At 37.9% G+C, this 26,700-nt stretch overlaps 1 long non-coding RNA gene across 1 annotated transcript in view; it reads right to left on the reverse strand.

Moving 5' to 3' along the window:
* LOC116665032 overlaps nucleotides 1-21,330 on the reverse strand; it is a 44,458-nt gene extending 23,128 nt beyond the window's left edge. Inside the window, exons 1-6 of the long non-coding RNA XR_004321618.1 lie at nucleotides 20,844-21,330; nucleotides 19,557-19,820; nucleotides 14,992-15,117; nucleotides 12,444-12,466; nucleotides 10,713-10,806; nucleotides 9,364-9,502 (exon numbers count right to left, since the gene is read on the reverse strand). This is a non-coding gene — a long non-coding RNA (uncharacterized LOC116665032). The remainder of the gene's footprint in view (nucleotides 1-9,363; nucleotides 9,503-10,712; nucleotides 10,807-12,443; nucleotides 12,467-14,991; nucleotides 15,118-19,556; nucleotides 19,821-20,843) is intronic.
* Nucleotides 21,331-26,700: the final 5,370 nt, after the last annotated feature.

Genomic DNA, 26,700 nt, shown 5'->3' on the forward strand with positions numbered 1-26,700 from the left:
GGGGGAAAGAATTTTATGGCAAGGAACTCAGAGATGTCAAATACAGCAATTATATATGTTGCTGGTTGAATACAGACCCATGGGCTTCAACATTAAGAAGCTCTTGTATAGAAAGCTAAACAGCCCAATAAGAAATTAAATCTGAAAAGGCACATTCTATTTCTATTCATAGGTGGGCTGAGAGAATATCCCTTGGCAATGTACCATCCAAGAATGTGTATTTATGTAATGTCCTTAAGCTTGGAAATCAACAAGACCTTAAGGATTCATTATTATTTCATTTGTTTCCCATTTTCAGTACTGTTAACAGAATGTTTTCAAACTGACTTAAACAATTATAAAGTCTGTTATCCCACAAAATAAAAGTCCAGTGCAGATAGGGCTTGAGGGTTAACTGATTTAAGTAGCTCAAAGGAGCCTCGGCCCCATATTCTTTCCATCTCACTGCTTTGCCTTCCACAGTGTGGACTTCTTACAACAGATTCCCTCAGTGATCAGAGCATAGGTGTCAGTAGTAATAAGGGATACATGATTCCTCATTTATATCCAGCAGAATGAATGAGAGTTTCTCCCCCAGTTATGCAATGAAATTCCTTACTTTCAGTCTGATTTGGCCCAACACAGGTTCCCATCACCAAAAGAATGCCATGAGCTGATTGCTTAAGCCAGGTTACTTAACCAACCCAGGTAAGAGACACGAGATCAGCATGATTGCTTTAGATTAGTTAAAGCGCATCTAGGGGCTGGGCTGCAGTCACCTTCTCTTGAGTCACATGGGCTGCATTTTGTGGATGCCCAGCATAAAGTCAAAGTTCCACTGTGAAGTGGGAAGTGGGACGAGGATGCTTGGTAGACAATCAACGGGTCTTCTGGCAATGAAACAAACCTCTTCCTGAGAATATCAAGGCAAAACGTTTTGTACTGTGTCCTGATATATCTTGGATGGGCTTTAGGGGGCAGTAGTGGCTCAGTTCTCAATGAATTTCTACCATGTGGTAGCGACGGACACTTCTCTGGAGAGGTATTTTTCTTTAAGGGTCAAATATCATTTGCTATCAGTAAATCATAACTGGTATTTCTATCAGTTAAAAATCACAGCTGCTTGGAGTTGAATGCATAGGAATTATGACTTGTTCCTTTTCTCTGTTATCTCATTATGGGGCCTCTCTGCACCTCTGACTTCACTCACAGGAAAACTGTTAGTAAGAACAATTTATGCATTTGATTAACATATTTTTCCTACCAACCGTTTGCCTGCTATGTGCTACAGAATGAGTGAACAGGCAAAAGATACTTCTATGTATTTATTCTGTACAAAGCAGCATGGTTAACGTTAAACTCAAATGTTAAAAATGTTGGAAAGAACCTCGTAAACAAGTCAAATTCTGATTTAATCAAGAAGACCTCTTAGGTGAGTTAGACTCTGAACTGGAGATGAATGAAGGTTTTCCAGGTAAGCAGGCTTCAGTGGACAAAGAAAGAAGGCTATGGAGGGTGCTGACTATTTGGGAAGATAATAGGGATGGGATGACAAAAGAAAGGACCATGGGACCAATTCACTGATAACTCAGGTTGCATTCTGAATTACTGGGTAATGAGAAACCTCATGAAGGAGACAGAAATAAAACTAACATTTGTTGGTTGTCTAAAATGTGACAAACCTTGTGTTTGGGTGCTTAATATATCAATTTATTTAATCTTCACCAGAACTCAGCAAAGTTTTGTTGTTATCCTCTTTCTGTGGATGAGAAAACTGAGGATCAAAGATGTTAAGGAAATTAAGATCACACAGCTAGTAACTGGCAGGAGAATTTCAATCTAAATCTGTTTACTCCAAATCCTGCACTTTCCCCACTGTCTAATGTTGTCTCTGAATCTTAGCGTTCAGAATTGATGACAGGCTTTTGGAGGAAGACCTGAGAGAGGGTGCCCCAATAATCTGAAAGAAGAGGGTAGTGGCTAGCAGACAGGGCTTGTATGAAATGCTTGATTATGGAGATACAGATGAGAGTACAAATTACTCACACAGATATGTGAGGCACAGGGTTCTAACGTAACTCCAGCTTCTACACTTGTTTAACTGGTCAATGATTCTGCTTTCAACCAAAATCTAGAAGACAAAATGTCAGGAGTTGATTGTTGTTGCTCTCAAAGATAGTGATTGGGCAAAGGAACACTTGGAGGATATTTGTATATGTAGCCTCACAGGTTTATATTCAACAGACTTCTCCCTTAGAAACAGAGTTAAATTTCACATTTTCTTAACATGTACTTAGTACTCAACCCACTTGGAATCTGTTCTAATGTGAAAAAGAATTGAGTTACATTTCCCTTTGTCTTTTATAGATTAATAGTATAAGAAAGATATTTAAAAATCTAAATTATCTTAGTCTAGAGTTTGGAGTCTAAACAAACCGAGTATTGTTTAAAGTCAATTGACCAAGAAAACAAACTATATGGTGAATATTCACATTCCAATATAGTACTCCATGAATTAGCAAGCTCTCCTTGTCAACGTTAAATGCATACTCAACTCACATTCTAAAGGCCCATCCTCTTTTGATTACTTATGTTACAACTGAGGTTGGTTTACAGGTTTGTTTTTCTCAATAGGAAATTTCAGGACAGAGATTTTATTACTCGTCTTTCAAGAAAACTTCTTTAGTGATTTAATTTAAGAGGTGCACGGTAAATACTTGTTGAATGACAGCATGTTCATTAAATGCAAACTGAACACTTTATATTAGTACTGTTGGAAAGGAAAGAGCTCCTGGCTCCTCTGCTTTTTTGCTGCACGACTTCAAACAAGTACTTTAACATTCTGGGTGTTATCAGTTATGCCTACTGAACAGCATTGCTGTGAAGACAAACATAGCAATGAATGAAAAAACACCTTATAAATATTATTTATTTTGTTAAATAAATTAAGTTACAACTGTGCAAATATTTCAGACAGCATGCTGTTCTGCACCTTAGTCATATCAACGAGGCAAACTTTGATAATTTACTCTGAAGATTTGATAGTAAGTAAAACAGCCTCTCTCCTAACATATTCTATAACCAATTGTGTTATAAATTCAGGTTGGCAACCCTCATAAGATTCCTTCTCTCCACTGAAATGAAGTTTAATAATAATAAAAAATGAAAACAAGATTTGAGAAACTAATACATACTTTCTGAAATATCAGAGTTGTTTTCCCCTTTTCCCTTATCTGTTGACATTCCCTTGAGCAAAGAAGCTATTTCTTTAGATTTTTGTAGTACATCCACTCTATAAAACTCAATCAATGATCATATAACTCCCAAATGATTTAAGTAAGTTTTGGATTAAAAACAAATGTCAATGTTAAGAGTATAAGATATAAAAAAAATCCCACTGCGGGGAGAACTGGAGGACATGAAGAAAAATAATGATGAGGGTAGATAAAAACTATCGTTTCAGTCTCAGTTTGGAGGTTTAGAAGGTAGGAGGGAATAGAAAAAATCAGAAAGGCCGTAATTCTAGAGCATCCAGCAACAGTTCCTATAATGAATTTAAAAATGTGATCTCAGACAAACGTGCTCTTTCAAACCTCCATTCCTCTCAGATCCAATGCAAGAAAGTATTTTTTCGACATTGTCTGCAAGAGCTACTATGGTGCTGGGGAACCAAAAATAAATACAGAATTAACTCAAAGGTCCACATTATTTGCATATAGGTCTAGGCCATACTACAAAATTCTTATTGGTGACTTTGCCCTGAATCCTGACTAATGGACACAGAAAAAAAAAAGAGTAGGGGTTGGAGTGGGATGGAGAAGGATTGGGAATCAGAAACTTTGGCCAGCATGGTCCTGAAATTGGCAGCTTTTCTACCATTCACAAATGAAGTGGGCAACAAATTAAACTGGACATTAAAAATCAACTTTAATTCAGGTGAAATCTTTAATAAAATCTAGAGATTTTATTAAAGATTAAAAGGAATATTTATTATTGGGCTTTACAGGAGTTACTGAGGGGCTCCCTCCCGCACTCTGTCCTCACCCCAAGAGTGGTTACTGTGCTCTGAGTTCTTTGGGTGAGGAAACACAATAGGCTGGCTGTTCAGAGCTCAAGTCCTGGAGTCATACAAACACAAGACTGAATCCAACGCATCTACTTGCTAGCTGGGTGGTGTTCAGGAAGTTACTCAACTGCTCCATGCCTCAGTTTCCTCATGTATAAATAGATATAATGATAGTTGCTGCCTCAGAGAATTGTTGGCAGTGTTGCTGAGCTCAGTACCTGACATGTAAAGTTAATAAACATGACTCATTAATAGTAAACATATTTCATGTCAACAGAGCAAGAAATAAAGGGGCTACTAGTTTAAGAAAACATGCCTTGCCTTGAAATTATGCACCAGCATGTGGGGCACAAAGGAAAGATGTATGGTGAGCCTCTACAAGGAGTTACTGGGTAGCTTGGACCTATTACCGGAAGGGAACAGAAGAAGCAACAGCCCCTCCATTTCCCGAGAAGGGCAGAGAGGACGCAGTCTGCCCACAGCTGCACCTCCTTGACTGGGTATTTGTCTGAGCAACAGATTAAGTTTAAAGTTTTTGCTTTTAACTTTTAAAGCTCTCGAAGGATTGCTTCCAAGTGTGCCTTACAAACCCTGGGCCAGCCCTTGCCTTCAGGGGGTCTGAGGGAACGGAGCTTTGGACTTTGGGGCTCAGCAGAACATTAAAGGGACTGTACATCTCTTTCCTTATGCAGCCCCCAGGCAGGGAGGATCATCTCTCATTTTAAAAAAGCTTTCATTTTTCAGGGCCCCTTGGCACCTCAGATTCATCTTATATCTGAGTTATATAGCTGTTATTTATTTATTTTTTGGTAGTCTACATTTATCTTTTTTATGATTTTCATTTTGCTCTCTCTTTTAGTGTATTGTTTTTTTGGGAATGCACTCTGGGTTAGAACCCAGCGAACATGCACTAATGACAAGAATGTCCACTGTGAGTTTTTGAAATTGATGGATAATAGATCAGCAGACTACATTTAAAAGTCTTAAAAGATTACTTTAAAAACTATTTTTAAAAGTCAAGGATAGTGCTTTGCAGCATATACTTCAGTCATTTATTTTAATTCATGTAAGTCAAGTAATTTAAGAAATGACAACATGTGGGATGTTTTTAAATCCTTTTATCTGAGGCTCTCTGAATAGGCTTTATTATGTAAGCCCACAGGTCCAACTTATTATGTCAAAAACAGAGGTTCCAAGAAGCTAACAGAATTACCCAAGATCATTTAATAAACTGTAGCCAATCCAGACACGAAGTCCAAAACCTTTGACCAGTGCAGGGTCTTGCGTGTGCAACAGAATGACGGAAAATCTTTTCAGACGTGGAAGTTTTCCCGTCCCCATGCTGTGAGAGTCCATTTCAGGAATGTGGGAAAGGGCCCAGGAATATCCATTTTTATACATATTATTTATAATAATCCTAAGGCTGGTCGTCTGTGGACCACACTTCAAAAATCATATCTTTAAATCCAGTTCAGAGTTCTGACAATGGGTCTCAAACTTTGGTTTCAGGAAACCAAACGCTTTTGTTTTTGTAGGTTGAATCTATCAATATGTATTCTATTAGGAATTTGAATGGAGACATTTAAAACATATTTATGTATAAATTCATTTAAAAAGAAAAAATCCATTACATGTTAACAAACACATTGGTTATAAAAAAAAGCTATATTTTCCAAGACAAGATAAAATTTACTGGGAAGAGTGGCATAGTTTTATATTTTTGCAAATCTCTGTAATTACTGGCTTAATGGAAGCTAGATTCTCAAATGAGCTTGTGCATTCATTCTGCTGCAGTATGTTGCTTTGGGTTGAAGTACATGAAGAAAAAAATCTGGCCTCATACAGGTACTTCATTGGAGGAGTAGGGACTGTTTTAATAACCTTTTTATATAACTGTGGATATTCTTCTAAAGCAAAACTAACAGGTAGTTTCTTAAAGGTTGGTTGCAATGTTGAATCTGAAACCTTATCAGTAAACTTTTCATACTCTCTCAAATTAAAATCCACTGGCCCCACTTATATTTTGAATATCCTTTTTACTCATTCCAGATTTTATAACATTATATATCAGTCATTTGGAAAATATTGTTTCCCAGAGTTATGCAAATCTTCCAAATTTTGACATATTTCACTATATATAAAAAAAACTTGTTTAATGTCACCACCATGTGTCAGAAAAGTCACTAAGTATTGAGAAACTATCAAGCTTATGGCAGCAGATATGAATGTCCCAGAATCCTAATTTTCACTTGAAAAGTAGAATTTTATCATTGACAACACATATATAAAGTTAGAACCTACAACCAAGGTTTACTTGGTTCATTTTTGCAAAGTTCAAAAAGCCGTATTTTATGTGCCAGTTGTTCTTTCAAAATAGTGTCCCATGAGAAAAGTGGCTAGTTCAGCTCACAAATCAAACAGCCGCACTACTGCTGTACCTCGAGACAATAATGGCACTTTGGTGCTTTATGAGCACTTCCATTTTGTCACATAAGTTAAAAAGACATGTTCTCAAATATCCAGATATCACACAATTAATGATTTTTACTGCTTCATCACAGACATTCTTAATTAAAACTAGTTTGTTTAACTGCAAGTGTGTAACAGTAAAGAATGACTATTAGTGCAATCTGGTACCATAGCCTTGATACAGGCTAACGTGCTAGAGGCTTGCTTTTGCACTATTAAGGCAAATGTCAACACTGCAAAAATGGCAAATAACATCCTAATGGTTTTTTCAAACCAGTTTGACCTTGCAGAACTATAAAAAAAAAAAAGTCCCCAGGACTCCAGAGTCTGTGGACCACACTTTGAGAACCACTGCTCTAAAAAACAGTTTGCTATTATTTTATATAGAAAGAAAGAAAGAAAGAAAGAAAGAAAGAAAGAAAGAAAGAAAGAAAGAAAGAAAGAGAGAGAGAAAGAAAGAGAGAGAGACAGAAAGAGAGAGAGACAGAAAGAGAGAGAGAAAGAAAGAGAGAGAGACAGAAAGTGGATGATAACTCAAGTGTCAAATGATGGTTACAATATACGGAGGGTCCATGTGCTATTGTTTTACTCTTGCCCCAATTCAAAAGGGGGGATTAAAAAGAGTTTGGGGTAAGTTTAGGTCACAGTGGCTCTTGAGGCAATTTCATCACAAAGGAAGACATATTCCTTAGCTTTGTGTGCATCATATGCCATAAACAATAAGGAAAAAAACCTTCCCCAATGGACATAAGTGTTCTGAATGTTGAGGGTTGAGGGAATTGCTATAGAAAAGATAATAATGTGATGGGAGAGAGAAAAACAAATTTCTCTTTGCCACTCAGGTGTTCACCTGCCAATGACTGGATGTTACCGTTGGATGCCTTCTCACTTTAGGCACAATATAGAAAGGTGCTGCCAACTCAGAGTAAAATTTGAATAGGCCAGACATCTGCTTTCCAGCTATAATTTCTACACAGACAAAACTGCTAAGAGCCTTCTTGTCCCTTCCATCTGACAGTTTGCCATAACTGGGAAACTTTAACATGTGTTTTAGAAATTTCAAGATGTTTAAAGATTTGAAAACTAGTTTTCAGTTATTATTGCCTTCAGTCTGTGGGTCACTGGTTTGGAGGGAAGGTTGGCAAATCACTTCAAATTACATACCCAGTAGATGCTGAGCTAGGACACCAGCCTATAGCTCGCCCTAAAGCTCAGCTCCAAAGATCACTCTGCTATATGGAGAGAACACATTCAAAATTACTTTGGAAATTTAAATATATTATTCAAACATCAACCCTCGTTCACTTTTAGTGGGAATATAAATTGGTGCAGCCACTGTCCAAAACAGTGTGGAGGTTCCTCAAAGACTAAAAATAGAACTACCATATGAACCAGCAATTCCACTCCTGGGCATACATCCAAAAAAGACAAACTCTAATTCAAAAAGATATATGCACCTCAACCTTCACAACAGCACTGTTTACAATAGCCAAGATATGGAAGCAACCTAAGTGTCCATCAACAGATGAATGGATAAAGAAGATGTGAGATACAAACACACACACACACACACACACACACACACACACACACACACACACACACACTATTACTCAGCCATAAAAAAGAATGAAATTTTGCCATTTGCAACAACATGGATGGACTTGAAGGGTATTATGCTAAGTCAAATAAGTCAGACAAATAAAGACAAACACTGTATGATATTACTTATATGTGGAATCTAAAAATACAACAAACTAATGAATATAACAAAAAAGAAACAAACTCACTGATATAGAGAACAAACTAGTGTTTACCAGTGGGGAAAGGGAAGGAGGGAGGAGCAATATAGAGATGGAGAGTGGGAGGTACAAACCATTGGGTATAAGATCGGCTACAAGGGTGTATTGTACAACACGGGGAATGTGGCCAATATTTTATAATAACTGTAAATGGAGTATAACCCTTAAAATTGTGAATCACTATATTGTAACCTGTAGTTTATATAATAATGTTCATCAACTGTACTTCAATAAAAAAAGATTACAACATAATTACTAGGCGAAAGTGCAAAGAAAAAAAGACTATTATCAAGGTAAGCCTGGTATAAACCTCAGCAAAAAGAGAATGGAAAGACAGGAAAGGAGATGAGATACCAAGGAAGTGTGCACTGTTGCTTTAAATGCATCCGATCTTTCAAGCTCTATACATCTTATCCTAAAACACGGAAAGTGTTCCTGTGTGTGTGACTTTTGCGAACTCACGGAGAAGGAAAAAAAAATGCCAGAAAACTGGAGGAAAGCAAGTGCCTGAATTTTCAAGGAATGAAAAAGAGTAGAGGAGATTGTGAGCCAAATAATCACAGCTAACATTTATTGAGTGCTTCCTCTGTGCCTGGGCTGGTTCCAACAATTTTGTGACATAGCATTATTATTCTCTGCATGTTATAGATGAAATACTGAACTCATGGGGTTTCTCAAAGGATTAAATAAGTGGCTAAATAAATAAAGTATTCAGAATAATTCCTGGCACATAGTAAAGCCCTCCATAAATGTAGGCTACTATTGTTATGGAGAAATCAAAGTTCTCTTTATGCCTACAGTCTATCATCTTTATTTAATTTATACCTGTCATCTACTTTTCTAATCTTTTTATTAGCAATATTTTACAGTAATAATGTGTATCAAAGGAGAGTACAATGCTGGTAGATTAAATTTGCAGGTCAAGAAACAGAGGCAAGCAGATTAAGCCTTTGATGTGAGATTTTGCGATTTGGTTAGTAGTTGAAGAGGGTTATCCCCCCTAACAGTAAGACACAAGGGTGCTTAAGGCTCCTCTCTATGACTCACCAGTGCCAACTATGCGTGAATCCAGCCTCCTCAGCAAACTGGGGCCTGGGAGCTGAATTCCTCAGCTGAGCTTAAATTTGCTGATCTGTTATTTACTGAACTATGCTCTTTTTCTTCCCTTTGTGTTTCTTGTCTTTGTCTGCAAATAGTCATAAAAGTTTCATATAATGACAGGTAAGGGACTAGGAAAAGATGAGGCATATGAAATCTGACACTCAAAAGATGTATTTGTCCTGCAATATGCTTCAAACAAAGCATTTTTCTAGGCATTAGAACAATAACAATGGAAGAAACCCAGCCCCTGCCAATGCTAAATTACTTTGGCACAAGAGTCATTTATGCCCAACTCATAAAAATAGGTGTGATTTTGGTTATTAAACACACTTGAATAGTCCAAGAATGAAAAGTTTTACAAACTCTGAGGTGTGAGGGCAGTGGTTTTATTTATTTATTTGGACAGGAATTTAGATCACTTTCATTGAAGGTCTTATTAGCACACAATCCCCAGTAGATGGCTGCAACAAATCTCTGGGGATTGATTCTTTTAGGAGGAGTGGACCATGCCAGATTCAAGGACTCTCAGCTTTTGTAGGTTTCTCTGGGATGTTTATCAAGTAGAGCTGGCATTTAGTCATTTTTATAAAATTACTGAATATTTCTTTTCCTATTCATTAAAGTATTAATTCTGAATTCCATTCCTTTCTCTTCCCCTAATTCGGAATCACTCTCATTGTCACCTCAAATGTGTCTGTTTACTAATGTAATCAAGAATCACCTCACAAAGCAAGCCATACAACTGATCCCCCAATATGTGGAAACTATATGTAACCGTGACCTGGATTAACATAACATAGAAAGAAGACATTTAAATTTTTCTCCTTGACATGAATTTATATTATCGAAACCAAGAAAGTAGGTTGTGTATCAGGGAAGAGAATGTTGGGTGGTCCCACTCATGGTTCCCTTCACCTCCCCACCTTTAGCCTGGAGGAATCAAAGAGCTGGCTGGTAATCTGGGAGTGATGGTAAGAGTGACCTACCCACTCCTTCAACCAACCAAATACAGGCACAGAATCCCATTAAGTGTTATCTATTATTACATCAGGGTTAAGTGTAATATAATATTCCAACCCACTCGCCATTGGGATGGCAAAGATTTGCGACTGACTTGTGCCGTTTATTTGGGTCACCTCTGATTTCCACTTTTAGGCACAGGGCCTTACTACTAGATTCTTGGGTGGCCCCAGTGACCTCAATGATCAGAAAGTGTTCCCCAGGGGCCCTCTCCCTGTGTCTTCTCTTGTCTCCCTCAAAATTACCTCAGGCTTTATAACCACTTCTCTACCCACCTCATCGTGTGTCCTGCTTCCACTGATGGTTTTAGTCACTCTGTTTGCCATCCAGTTCCTCTAACACCCTAGGGGAGGAAGGGAGCTTCAAAACCTGCAAGTGAATAGGAAAAAGAAAGAAGAATCAAACTGAACTGGCCTAGAAGTGAAAATACCTAGCAACCACTCAGCAACAATTCACACGGCAAAGGTTAATTCTCTTTAGGATGTCTCCTATATCCAGTGTGACGCATTAGTGTCCTTCCCTTCAGTTACATTAGAAACTGCTCCTTTCTATGTCCTCTCCAAGCACTGGAAAGAACCAGGTTCTATGAAGGGACAGATGGGGGGCTGGGCAAAGGGAAATGATAATCCTTCCTACAATCTGACATCACTTCAGGAATCCCTCCTTTAACCTGCATCATTAACTAAAAAGGTTTGCTTTATCACAACATTAAATGTATGTTATGTCCTGTTTCTACATATACAAACATATGGGACAGAATAAAAGTTTTTGTGTGGAGTGTGTGCAGATGTCCTTCTTCCCCTGGTCTACCAAAATTATCCTGTAACTTCCAGGCTATTCCTCATCCCCTTCATTCTTGGGAAGAAGATGAGTTCTTTCTCACTGTCAGAGATGCTAAGTTTATTTACACAATGAAGGGCTTAGAGAGAAATGAAGTGGTAAGAGAAAGTAAGAACACATTTTTGTTTGTTTGTTTGTTTGTTTTTTTGCCAAGTTCAAAGGAAAGGGTTGCAGAGCAGATACAAGGACAGAGGGCAATGGATAGAGAACTATATATTTTGATTTCTTTCAGTTTTCTTTATAAGAGGCAAGTAAGGAATGGAATCCCTTATAAAGTATTTTTGGCTAGTAAGTGTGCTTCTTCAGTCATACTTTTAAAAACAGCTTTATTGAAATGCAATTCAAAAATCATGCATTGCACCATTTTAAAGTGCTCAATTCAGCGGTATTTAGTATATTCACAGAATTCTGCAACATCACCATCACTCAATTTCAGAATATTTTCATCATCCTAAAAGAAACCCTGTACCCACTAACAGTAACTCCCCATTACCCAGTCCTTAAAACTATAATATACTTTCTATTTCTACAGAGATTCTGGACATTTTATATAATGGAATCATACAATATGTGTCTTTTATTACTGGCTCTTTCTTTAGCATAATTTCAAAGTTCATCCATGTGGTTGCATGGATCAGTACTTCATTCCTTCTTATGACTGAATAATATTTCACTGTATGGATATAACACATTTTGTTTATCCATTCATCCACCGACAGCCATTTGTTTCCACTTTTTGCCAGTATTTTGATGAGTATTTTTTTACATGTATATCCAAAAGAGATACTGGTCTGTAGTTTTCTTGTTCATCTGGTTTGGCTATCAGGACAATACTGGACTCACAGAATAAGTTAGGAAATGTGCTCCCTCTTCTATTGTTGGAAGTGTATGAAGGATTGGTGTTAATTCTTCTTTAAACATTTAGTAGAACTCACTAGTGAAGCCATCTGGGCCTGGGATTTTGTTGGTGGGAATTTTTTAAATTATTCATTCAGTCTTTTTGCTTGGCATATATCTCTTCAGATTTTCTATTTCTTCTTGACTCAATCTCAATAACTTCTAGAAATGTGTCCATTTCATTTAGGTTATCTAAATTGCTGGCATGCCTTCTATATGCCATGCAGTTTCAGGCTCTAGAAATAAGGGATAAGTAAAAGGGACACTACCTTGCTCTTGCAGAGCATCCGTTCTGTCATAAGAGAGGGAGACAAGAAGGGAAAAATAAGTTACATAATATATAACGTCAGGGAGACATTTGACTGCTGAGTACAGTTTAATAGCTTATCAACCCATTGGACATTATGTTCCAATCATAAGTTAATAAGTTAATAAATGAACACAACATGTTGGTTAGATGCCTATCACATTAAATAGATCATTCTCATAACAAATTTGCTTTCACACATAAAACCCATCTAATGAATGAATTTGCATGTGTATTTTATTTTTAAAATTAAAGTGTATCCACAGAGATATTAATTGGTGAATTAAGATAATTCATTGAGAAGTGGCACAAATCAAGTCAAAACAGCTGTTTTCTTAAGGGGCCAGTTGATTTGCTGGCACTTAATCCTATCATACAGTTTATGTGAAGCAGTTTGTCAGTGGTCCCACTTCAATTTAGTCATCATTATGCCCTACATAGATAGGTATAGCTTTGCCAAATGGAAGGCCATCTTCTTGAAAGACTGTATGTACTGTACACTTGTACTGTATCATGATGATCATGATTCACAGCTCACCTCAGGACCTTGGACAGCACCTGGTTTAGCTTTCAAGCTAGCACATGCAAAACTATTAACTTTAATTAGTAAATTATGCTAAATTACTTATGAACACAATCTCGTTATCCATAACTGTAATAGGTAGATAATATTATTTTCCTCTTTGTATAGGAAATGAAAAAATTGATGCTCTGAGACATAAAGTCTTATAGCTAGTAGGTGGCTGAGATGGCATTTGAACCCAGGAAACTTGATTCCAAGCCAATATGTTTTACCACTGTATTATCCTCCCTTATAAGTAACAGATTACATATGTAAAAAGTCATTAGTTTGTCAGTTACTTGTGACTAACTTCACCTCCTTCAAGTTATACCCATTAATGAAGAATAACAGAACTAGTCAAAATGGCTATCTTCCATCTAAACCACTTCTTCCTGAACATCCACACATCCTTATCTTTGTTCTCATCCTCAGAGGCAGCCTTTTCATATACTTGCTGAGAAGACATATTATGCTTGAACTTGTGACGAGCTAGGCTAACCCTGAAAGTAATGGGCAAAGCTCAAACACATTAGCCATCCCTAGACTGCAGATAAATCTATGAATCTATGAATCTAATGGTACTCTAACTCTCTTCAACCACCTCAGCATGAAATCATCAGCTTTTTCCTATTAAAAATGTAACAAAAAGATTCAAAATACTGAATTTAATTATCTGCAGCATGGACAAAATGGAATAAAAGTCACTCAAGCTATGTGTTTGTGTGTGTGTGTGTGTGTGTGTGTGTGTGTGTGTGTGTATTAAAGTGGTTCACTGCTAATGCTTTGGTCCCTCTGAGTTTCTTAGAAAACAAAGATGGGGTGACTAGAGTATTTCTAGAACAATTAAGAACAGTCTTGCTGAATGAAGGCTTGCTCATCTATTACTGCTCTTTACTTTTAACAAACTCAAAGTCTTTTATAAAAACATAGAGGGGATACTTTCCTAAAAATATTGAAAACAACCCTGAGTACACATCTGCCTTCAGATTCTATTTGCAAGCAAATGAACACAACCTCAAACATGAGGACTAAAACAAACTGAACAACCTGATGTCAGGCCGCTTCTTGGGATTCTTATGCTGAGAGGCTTACTTCTATCTTAAAGAAAATCAAACCCTGTGTTTTGGTCAAGTGTACTGTGCTTCCATTGCCTGTGTAATTCACAATTACCATAATAGGAGCACTCGGTTCTCTGGCTGCATTACGACAAACACATCGGATGAGTTTGTGGGAGGATGTTCACAAGCACCATCAGTCATTGTCTGGAGATTTATGATCCACATATAAGATCAACAGTCTGGTGCTCACTGATTATTTTACTGCTGAGCTGCACCATCCATCTCCACCTAGGAATCTTAAAGATTTCTTAGGCAAAATTGCAGGATCATCTTTTAAGAGGCATTATCAATGACCCTCCAACACCTTATGACTAAAGCAAAATTGATATGAGATTGCTAGTCAATGAGTCTCAGAAATCAAAGGACTTATTACAAATAAATATCCTACCCATGAAAATAAGTTTTTACTAACAGGTTTAGCAAAGGTAAAATATATATTTTTTTATATATATTTATATTTTATGTATCATATATACGTATGTATGCTGTACAATATCTGAGGATTAAATGACACATGTCAATACCTACTCTGTTTACAGACTTAAGGATATAAAATGTAGATTCTGAATGTGGGACTGCCTTGTCTAAAATTAACCACCACTGGTTTAAAAGATGTCCTAAGGGCTGAGCTTGGCTACAGTGACAGAGACCATGCTTACCAAATACCCATGTGCTCTCTCTACAGTAATTAAAAATTATGCTGGGTATAGAGTTCTTGGGATACTTTTTTCTAAAGATCAGCCTACACTTTCATTATGCATTTCCCAATCTCCGTTGCAATTAGGTTAGGTCCATACGATTAAATTGACCAGTAGGCTCTGTATGTGTACCTTCCAGGCTGAGGCATGTAGGAGCTGGTATATGTGTTTTCCATCACTCTCCTCCCCAGAAGGGGCAATCTTGAAGGACATGCACAGGTGTCATAGACGATGGAGGTCTCCCTGGCCAACACTGGGCTGTAATAAGAGTGAGAAATGAACTCGTATTGTGTTAAACCCTGGAGATTTCAAAATTGTCAGCTGTAACTAATTACTCTGAATAATACAGCCACAAGTATCAGATGGCATTGAGAATTCTCACCATTAAGAACAAATCTTATTTTCACTACCAAGTTGGGCATAAATCAAGAAAGAAGTTTTTCTCTTATCAAAGGAGTGAAAGAGTTCTTATACCTATTCTAGTTTTGCCTCTAAAAATTATGCTGATCACGAGGTTCTTTGGGCACTGTTTTCTAAAGATGAGCCTACACCTTAATTACATTGAGAGATATGTAAAATAAAGACCTCTGCCCAGTTATTGTTGTTCTAGTCTTATTAATAGGCTGGAAGAACAGTATTTAATTCCAGTACCCTGGACTATGCATCCCAGAGGTCTCCAAACTGTGGTAAGCTATCTCCCCTGCAAGAGCTTTAATGTCAGAGACCTCCCTGATCCATCTTTTGGGGCTGGGCCCATCATATTAACTGCCTGGACTCATATGCAATATGGATGGGGCGGTCAGGAGAGCAGGGCAGAGGCACCCAAGCTTTTAACAAGCTGCTATCCTGAGCTATCAGCCCATGAAGAAAGATTTTAAGGAGAAATCCCATTGTTATTCCAGAAGGCATCTGTCACATTATCTTAGCCACAATGGGTGAAGCACAATGAAGCAAGAAGTCTTCGGCCATAAGCTACATTTGGTCACCCAGGATTGATTTCAGTATTGTAAGGGTGGTAAAAGACTGTGGTGTATGTAAGAATATTGCCTGTAACTCATCAGAGGAAATCGTATCCCATGAAATGTGACTAAGAAGTGTTGATCAGAAATATATGTCAACTTTCTATACCTACTCTGGATGGAGAAATCTCTATTTTAAAAGATGTGTCAAAATGTTTTCCCATTATTTGCTGAATTTTTGTGTCATCCTTTTTCCATAAGGCAGCCTTACTGCTGCATTAGAGTAGACAAATGGGGATCTCTGACTCAGTGGATGTGGAAGAAACAACCAGGCTAGGGTGGGAGGACTACATGTGACTAAGCATTTCCCTCTCCTCAGGTTTCGGTCCTGTGGTGAGACATCCATTGCACAACATGCCTGGACCCTCTGACCCCTTCTTCATTCCTAGGAAAGGAGGAATTTCTTATCTCCTCAGTGAATTTAGGAACAGGAACTGTGACCATGTAGCTTAGGCCCTCCTCCTCCTCTTTTCTCTTGGGGATTTGTCTGGTTGCAGAGAAAATGTGCCTCACGGTAAGCTTGGTGGTAAAGGCTCTGCCCCTGCAAGGGGCAGGTAGAGTCTTCCTGTGCTACCTCTGATGAAGGGATAAGATGGTCAAATTCTGGGATTCAGCATTAGGAAATTCTCTCTTGTTACACACACCTAAGTTACATCCTCGCATTCAACATTAATCAGCAATAAACCTAATACTTTTATTTTCATTTGCTTGACTCCTTTATCTTGCGGTCTGGGACCTGGCATGTGGGGAGTGGTCTGCCAACCTAGGACAGATACCCAACATCTGAACTTGGGAAATTCGTCTAGAAGACAGCTTCCAAGTCCCAAATGGGCCATAAAGAATTCAGATTCTCTGTATTAGTCAACTGAAACCAACTCAAGCTAGAAAGGGGAGTGGGGAGGGTACAGAGATTCACATGAAGATACAATGATATTTCATTAAACTCAGGGCAAAAAAAGCTATTGGACCTTCAAAGGGAACTAGAACCAGGAAATGTGAGCCCACATGGATTCTCTCCACCTCTCGTCTTGACATCCCTGTATACTTGCTTTGTCCTTCTCTTTCTCTGCAGACAGGCTTTCTCAGCTTTTCTAGGTCACATGGGCTTTTACGTGTATGCATGTCAGGGAGGTGCCCATACTGATCTAATCAGCTGTAGTCACAAGCAAAAGAATCATACAGAACAATATGTCTGCTGTATCAACAAATCAATAATACAGTTATTGGCTAAGAGTCAGAAATGGGAAACAGCTGTATGAGGTTTGGGGACTAAGATATGTAAAACAGTTGGATGGAAGAGAGGGACTGGAAATTAAGTGTAACAGTATTGGTGGTCTGTGCTGAGGGCACCTGTGAGATTCGTGGTCCTGTACTTAGAGACCAGTCATCCCGGCTGCAATTTTCCCCAAGTCATGAACAGCTTTTTATGTGCAGACACAACCTAGGCAGAGAGTTGAGTTTAAGCTGCACTGCTTTTTTCGGTCAGCTGAGTCTATCAGAGGAAAAGAAGAAGCTGATGGTATTTTGTCTGATGTGGGTAAAGCTACCTCTGTTCTCTTTTGGCTTCCACTTAAATACATTCTTGTAGGAGGATTCCCCTAACTTGCCCTTCTAATTTGGGCCAATCGATTTCCAGTCCTGCTACAGAATCCTTCTCCTGGGATTTCTTTTTATTGTGCACCCGAGTTAGTGCCACCATTTCTTACATCCTACAACTCTTTTTGTATTACTTTTGATCTTATATTGTCAGAAGAAAATCCTTCAGAAGGAATATTTTACGTGTACAGTTTCTGAGACTTTATGTATCTAAAAGTGTCTTGATGTTACCATCATTGTTGACTGATAATTTGACTAAGTTGCAGAATTCTAGCTTGAAAATTATTTTCCTCAGAACTTTGAAAGCATTGCTTCGTGCCAGTTTGATTCTTAATCTTTTATGCAATGAATTCTTTTTCTCCCATGGAAGTATTTGGAATCTTTTATCCATCCTTAAAGCTCTGAAATTTCACAATGATAAGTCTATTTGTAGGTCTTATTTTCATTCATCCTTCTCAGAATTTGGTGAGTAAATCCAATCTTAATTTAAAATAATCTAGTTCAGATTAATACTAACTTAATTTCAATATTATATAGGAACTTTTGCCACACATATATCTCCCTTTCTTCTTCCCTTGGTCTATTATTTTCACACAACTTACATTTTTACATATCGTGAGTCCATCAACATAGTTTTATAATTATAGTTTTATGCAGTTATCTTTTAAAATAAAGGAGAAAAATTATGAAGAAGGTAATTTCAATTCAAAGATTCATGTTTTCTTAGCTCTGAGAAATTTTCTTTCACCATTTCTTTGATATCTGTTTTTTCCTTCTGTTTCCTTTTCATGAATCTCATACTTGTGAGATTCGCTGTCTCTTTGTATATTTGCTATTTTATCCCAGCTCTTCTATTATTTCATCAATAATGTCTTTACTTTCCAAGAGCTTCTTCATGTTTTCTGATTGCTCCTCTTCTATAGTACTTTGTTCTTAAATTGTGGATGCATTATATTTTATTAATTTATTAATAATATCACATGCTTCTGGGACAAAACTCAATAGGCTAAAAAAAAAAAAATGCTTGTGACAAGCTCTTTCTCACCAATTCCCGGCCCTAAAGACAATCTTGTTTTTAATTTAGTATGAATCCTTCAGAGATATTTCTTGAATTTTAAAATTATACATGCCTTTTAAAATACCTTTTAAATCTCTTTGAAAATATAATTTCAGCTTTATTTTTTCTATTCTCTTTTGTAAATTATCTTGTATTTATTGGGGATTGCGTATTCTCTTCATCTTGGAATTCTGACTTCGTGTTTCTGTATTTTTTTCATATGATTTGGTGTCCAGTCATATGTAAACATGGACTGTATTATCCTTTCTAGGTAGCAGATATGGGTTTTCTCCTGTTATAAATATTAGGATATTTTCTTGTTCATTCCCACCTGAGTAGAAATCTTCCTGGGAGCTAAACTCATGTGTGGTGATGGTGGCAAGGAGGGAGTAGACGGAGTCAGTACAAAGGGTTTATTTTAGAATAAGTGGTTGACAGTTAGTCCATATGCTGATTAGTTGAACAGACAGAGGCCAGAATCCACCCAGCAGCCTTCTCTCAGGCAAGTTTGCTCTATGCATTTACACACAATTCCAGTCAATGCCATGTTTTCCATCTCTCTTCTCACTCCCACATCCACCCCTGCCAACTCCAAGTTCAGAGTCCCTCTGAACTGGGTCTTGGGTTTGCCTAGCAGCTCGGTTCTTTCCACATTACTGGCCTTCTTTGCATTTACACTGAACTGTTTAGGACTGTAGCTTCCACCAATCTGCAGTAGTCATTAGTACCTTCCACCAGGTGAAATCTCTCATCTGCTGGTGGTTCCCTCTAGTACATTGTCCTCGGAAAAAGTTCTGGGCTTTGATAAATAACGCAGTTCAAATACTCCAGTCTAGCCTGATACGATATTTGTTTAATAACATAAAAGGAGAGCCCATGGTGAGGGCTGGTACTTCTTTATAGGTGGATATTTTTAATGTAAGGAGACTGTTAATCTGTTATTGTGGGTTTAGAGACACGTTTTGGGGGGGAGTCCTAGAACAGAGGAGGGAGAAGAAATGCTATTTTTATTCACTGGTACTTACATCTTTCGTCACTCCCCATCTGGAAGATTGGTGTTTTCCTGAGAGACATCTGGTAGCCTTGTCTGTTCCAGGGCTTAAAGAAGGAAAATGCACTGTAGTTATTATTTCTTCCTTATAAATACAGCATCTTGCGATGGTTGCAGCACTTTGGGTATCATCATGGTTTCATCTCCTTGGGAATATTTCTCATTTCCTATATCGAGGTACATTGTTTTCTTCTTCTGACAGAAGGACCTCGTTCATTCATCTAGGCTTCTAGCAACACTATAAAAATCAGAAGGGAAAAAACTTCAGAAGTTGCAAAACAGATGATTAACAGCAATGCTATGGCCTTATTAAGTTAAGGACATCATGCTGTTTACCCATTCGCACATGCTTATTGATTTAATGTTTTGTAAATTTAGCTCTCTTCAGTCTCAGCTGATGTGTGGGTGCATATACCAGCCAGACTGAGGCTTATGCCATAAGTGAGAAATCACCTGATAATTTATGGGTGGTGAAATCCAAAGTCAAACAGGTTTTCCCTCAGGAGAGGAAAAAACATATGTGGCCCATTTTAGACAACTCTCTTCCATGGCTCTTTCATTTTAAGAAAGTCCACACTTTCTGATGGGATTGTTGAAGGGAGAATTGAGCGATTCAGTCAGTCCACATTTTTTTACAAAGAGTCTCTGAGATAATGTGCCTGAATGACGGATTTTTTTTCTTGCTTTTTCTCTATGTCTGTGCGGAGGCTGGACCTACACTAATGAGAACATCCTGGGAGTTCAGCGGCCACATGTGGGATGGCTGGATGGCCGGCAGCTGTTACTAAGTGACTGGCCCATGGAGATGCCATGCTGAGGGAATCATTAGTAAAACAGGTCCTGAGAAGTGTCTGATATGAGCTACCCCCTTTCTTACATGTCCTGTGCTTGACAAAAGAGCTACCTGTTGTTTTTTTTTTTAAATGAGGGAAATGGATTTGGTTTCTGTTGGAGAGAGGGCATATATCATTTGGGGAGGAGAGACTGGGGGAGAACTGCTTGAAGGTTCTCTTGGAAAGACACCCAGCACACTCATATACGTACATACACACATGCCTGCACACGTACTCATGTTCACACATATGTACTTAATGATGAGAAGGATGGAGAATGCTGAAGGCAAAAACTGAGGAGCCAACCAGTCAGTCCTCTTCTCCACAACCTTGCTCTTCCTTTATTTGGAGAAGTCTATGGCAAACCAAGTGTACCTGAGCCAGAAAACTGATTGAAAGAACAAAAGCTTGTTTCAAAAGTTGTTTACCCTCACAGCAGCATGGATCCTTCAGAGACCACGGGCTTCAATGCAAGATATAAGCTGCTTTGTCTTTGTTTTGCCACTGGCCATCATGGAGGAGAGATAGAATTGGAAGTCAGGAAGTTGACTCAAAGACTAAAGCTGGAAAAGGGAGGAAATAGAATGGGAGGCATGCAGTAGTCACTGGTCCATAGTCACTCTGGAAAACAGTCAGGCACATGTTCATTTCTTGATGGGAGCCCAGTTTCGCTCCTTGGGAATGATTCTCTGTTGTTTTTGTTTCTTAGTTTCAGCTGACGGTGCTTCTATTCAAACAATTCTCTTTAATATTCTATGGGTTTTCCATGAATTGTTTCAGCCCTTTTAAGAAAGCCATAACCTCACATCTCTTTAAGACAAGTTCTCTTCTACCTTGGAGTCCTTGTGAAGCTGCTGTGTGACAATTCGTTAAGATTCTAAAAAGTCCCATTGCATAATACAATCTGTAAGGTACATGTTAAGGTCTTTGGAAAAACTTGTCTATCTGAGACAGTCTCTGAGATGCCATCTTACATCATTCTGAGGTCTTATAAAAGGATCTTACAGGCCCATTCTAGATTTGATCTTTGCCGGGAAGCCGTTTCTTAATTTGAGAATAGCTTGCCATCTGAACAGACTGAGAAAAGACATCTTTTATGTTCAAATCTAGAAAGTCCTGGCTTCTTTCTATGTCTTCCAATTTTCCTTGAAACTGAGCAATTGCTATATTATTATTTTTTTATTTCTGGGCAGCAAAGTTATCACAAACTTGGTAGCTAAAAGCAACACAAATTTATTATCTCATAGCATATTTCAGCTGGGTCCTCTGCTCAGGGTCTCACCTGGCTAAAATCAGCCAGCTGTTCTCATATGGAGGCTCAACTGGAAGAAAGAGCTGCTTCCAAGCGCCCTCAGTTGATGGCATAATTTGTTTCCTCGTACAACTGAGGTCTCTGTTTCTTGCTGTTTTCAGCTCTTAGAGGACACTGTCAGGTCCTTACCATTTGGCCCTTCTGGAGCCCTCTCACACTTTAAATCTCTTTACAGAAAGGGACCACTCCCTTTTAAGGGCTCACCTGGTTAGGTCAGTCCTACCTAGGATAATCTTCTTTTGATTAACTTGGAGTTAAATGATTAGGGACTTTAATCACATCTGCAAAATTCCTTCTGCCATATAGCATAACCTGATCATGGGTACAACACCAGGAGGTGGAGATCATGGGGGCCCTCTTAGAATTCTCCCTGCCATAGGTCATTTTTGGGTCATTTCTCTTCTCTCATTTCACTACAGGCAGCTAAAACCCCAAGCAGAACCATCCATGTTCTTCATGGAAACTTCCTTAGCTCATCTTCAAGTTTATTACAGTTTCCATTTCCCACACTCTGCTACTGTATAACAAGGGCCCACTTTTCTCCAGCTTCCAGTCATTTTTACTCTCTTTCTTTCAGGCATTCACTGACAGCTTCCTTGGGAGATTTAGACTTCTGCTAACACTCTTCCCAAGACCCTTTAGGTGTTCACTAACACTCTCCTTGTGTCCCTTCCAGCTACCATGAACCATGAGATGGCAAAGTGGATGGCATGTTTTGGGGTTTTCTTAAGGCAGCAGTATCAAAATCAGGTATAAGTACCAAAATCTGCATCACTTATTCACAGTTGTATAGAAAGCCACTCTAAAACTTAGTTTAAAACAACAACAATCTTTTTTTTTTTAAGCTCACAAATCTGCCAGGAAAATGCCAGACATAGGTCTGTGTTTACTGAACCAATTAACACATAAGATGAGATGAGAGTGCTCTGTTAGCTTAAAATTCTCTGGGCTAGGAGTTCTACTTTTTAGCCATCAAAAATTAGTTTTTTGGACCAAACTCCCCACTGAGAACTAGAAAAACTGGAACATATACACACATACACACCCCAAGGAAGTTAAGATGTGTGGAGAAATATCCTAGGGAGAGGAAGGAAGCCAAAAGAGGTGAGTCTGGCATTTGGTGCCACTATCTTTTCAGGAGAGAGTATTCTTACAAGCAGTACATGAGAAGCCTAGCAGAACTTTAAGCAGATACAGGTCTAGGGGGCAGAAACTGAAGTTCAGGGCTTTCCATAGAGGAGGGATCTATTTCTAGAGGTGAGTTGGGACCGCAAAAGGGTATACACTAGGAGCACAAGTAAACTGGGGATAGACTAGCCCTACCACATACTAACATCCAACTTCTAATCATTTCAATTTCTGATTATAAGGTGATCTGGAGGGCCTAGCTCAAGGCCAAATTCCAAAAGTAAAAGAAAATTCTCACTGAAGGAACGTAACGTCATCCTGAGCTTCAACCTCCTCTCCCCTACTGCCTTTTTAAAAAACATACAGTGCCTGGTACCCAATCAAAAACACTGCTATATGTTATATATGAAAGTTGTTAAAGTAAATCTGAAAAGTTCTCATCACAAGGAAATTTTTCTTCTTTTTGTTTTGTATCTATATTATGATGGATGTTCACTGAACTTTTTGTGGTGATCATTTCACGATGCATGTTAGTCATATCATTGTGCTGTGCACCTTAAATTTATACAGTGCTGTATGTCAATTACATCTCAAAACTAGAAGGAAAAAAGGTAGAAACTGACCAACTGTCTATAAAATCCATATGGAAATAGACAGAGCTAATAATAGCTGAGATAATCTTGAAGAAAAAGAACAGAGTTGGAGGAGCCACACTATAGAATACCAATACTTGTTCTAAACCTATTACAATTGAGATGGTGGTACTGGCACAAGGACAGACTAATAAAGAAATGGAAGAGAACAGAATCCAGCAAAAGACCCACCCACACATGGACATGTTACAATGTAAAAGGTGGCACAGCAGAGAAGGGAGAAGATGCTCTTGTAGCAAATTGTGCTGGGTCAGTTGGAAACCCGTTAGAAAGAGAAAACTGAAAATAAAATTCAGAAAATAAAATTTTCCTGTTCCCCTGGTCATGGTAGGAAAAAATTCTAGAAAAAAACAGGCATATATCTTCATGAAGTCAGATTGGCAAAGAATGGAACACAAAAAGTACTAGCTATAGAAGAAAAGATAAATAAACTGGAGTAAATTAAATTTAGGAACTTATGTTCCTAAAGCAAAAGACACAAATAAGAGAATGAAAGGCAAACCTCTTCCACTATGTGGGAAATAATACTTGAAAAACATGTAACAGACAAGGGGTTTGTATCCAGAATGCTTAAAAATAATTTCCATAAATCTGTAATAAAAATATAGATAACCCCATAGGAAGATATTCAGATGGTCAATAAGCATATGAAAAGGGGCTCATTATTATTACCAATCAGGGAATTATGCAAAGAAAAATCACAGTGAGATACTACTACACTCCCAAAAGAATGGCTAAAATTATAAAGACTGACAATATCAAGTGTTGGTGAGACTCTGGAACAACTAGAACTCTCATGCACTTTTCCATTCTGGAAAAAGTTCCATTACGCTTATACGTATCTTATAACCAAACTAGTCCTCTCCTAGGTTTAGACTGAATAAAAATGCTTGCAAATATGAACCAAAGGACACATACAAGAATATTCATAGTAGGAGGAAGGGGTATAGTTCAATGGTAGAGTGTATACTTAGCATGCCTGAGGTCCTGGGTTCAATCCTCAGTACCTCCATTAAAAAAAAAAAAAGAATATTCATAGCACCATTATTTGTAATTGCTAAAAATAAAAAAACCCCATAAAAACAAGGTTCTATCAACCACCAAAGATAAATATCACATGGCTTAATCATATAGTAATAAAGAACATGTAGAAATGACAATGAATGTGTCTCTACTATACATCATGGATGAACTTCACAATGTCAAGCAAAATAAGTCACCCTCCCCCATACACACACACAAATTATATAATTACCTTTATATAAAGTTCAAAAACAGGCAAAAATAATCTTGAGTGGTTTACTTTAGGGAGTATGGAGGAAGTAGAAATTGGAGGATGAGCTTTTCCCCAGGCTCATGGAGCTTCAGCTCACACATGCAGAGGTCAGTACCCAGCCAGAGACTCAAGGAACCCACTGCTAATCTCTAGAGGGTTCTCTTTACAACTTCCTCCTCTATGATACTTTGCTGCACAAGTCCACACCATCTTAGCCTTCCAGAACCCCACAGCAAGACCCTCAGGCTCTCTCAGGCATCCCCCTTTGTGAACTGAGGCCTGGAAACAGCCTCCAGGAAGGAAGCATGGGGCAATTGAAGGGCTCACTCATTTTTTGCCTCCTTCCATGGATCACAGTCTTGCAAAGGCCCGTTATCCAATGTCTAAAAACTACTTGCATATATTTTCCCCAGGTTTTTAGTTACTTATGGTAGAACCACAGTAATAAAAGTGCATATATTTGGATTCTATTCCTGGAAATTCTGATTCAAGGTGAGGTCCAGGTATCTCCATTTTGAAAAAATTTATAAAAGTGATTCTGCAATGCAGGTCCCTGGTTGTCTATGAAGAAAAAGAGGCCATTGCCACTGACAGACCTATGGGTCCCTATTTGAAATATTGCCGGTCACATTTACTCACACACTGGTGTGCATTCAATTATTATATATTATCATTTCAATTAGCATGTATTTATATATACATTATTTTAACTATACTGAGCATTGTGACCCTATGAATTTGAACACTAAAGTGAAAATATATTCACCATTTTAAAGTACAGAATCAAGCTGGCTTGGCATGCATGCTTAACTTTTTAAAATCATGTTGGATATCTCCTTAAAAATAACATCTCTGTTCAAGAATTTTTTAAGATTTATTGATCTTTTAAGAAAGTTGCTGAGACCATTTACATCCGGATTCTGTAATCTGTAGGGGGGTTTAGATTATGCAAACACACATACACACCATACCTTGCATACATATGTGTTTTAAAATATTATAATAGCATTAATAGCTAATATTTATTGAGCACTTATTTGCCAGGCACTGAACTAAATTCTTTATATTGATTATATGCTTTGAAATTCAAAACCATCATAAAATGTAGGTCTTGTCATTACCTCCTTTTATGAGGTTAGTGTCTTGCTCAAAGTTAGGCAATGAGAAGGTGCAGAACCACAAGTCAGCTCAAGTGTTTATGATTCAAAACTGTGCTTGTAAAAACTATGCTGCAATATCCATGTAGAATCAGAAAATTTCCCCCAAATATTTTGAAATAAGAAAATGAAACAGTGAAGGGATTTTGACCAAACTTTCTTTTCTTAGATTAATAATTTTTCTAAATAAACCTCTTTCATGGAAAGATGTAGAGTGAAAAATTGGCAAATGGGACTTTTTCTAATGATAACCATTTTCCCTCAAGTAAGCAATGACCTTTCAAGTCAATATTTACTATTATTGACTGAAATTTAAACATACAGTTAAGTTCAACTGAAAAAGGAAGTTTTGCCGTATCAAAGAACTCTGACACAGATAAAGAAGAAAATGATTAATCCTGTGGGAATCAGAACTTTGATCCCATGTTTACCTACAGGTGAATGGCAGCAGACACTTTACCAAAGAGTCATTAAAAGGAGTCAGTGACTTCAGGAATCCCTTGAATCAATACATAGCTGTCCCCATGTTTGTAAAAGCCCATTTGTCTTTGTGTAAATTGGATGGGTTCTGTTCAGATCTCAAAATACCATGCATTTTCTGTTCAGTAAAGCCACAAAGGCTGAACTCAAGATAGTTCAACCAACAGGTAAGGTATTGTCCCATCTCTAAAATAAAGTCTCTTTTATAAACTTTCACTAAAAACACTAAAGGAGTCTATGCACACACACATGCTTCAGAGACTGCCATAAAAGGAAAGG

This window comes from Camelus ferus, chromosome 7, assembly GCF_009834535.1.
Source record: "Camelus ferus isolate YT-003-E chromosome 7, BCGSAC_Cfer_1.0, whole genome shotgun sequence".
Classification (NCBI taxonomy): Eukaryota; Metazoa; Chordata; class Mammalia; order Artiodactyla; family Camelidae; genus Camelus; species Camelus ferus.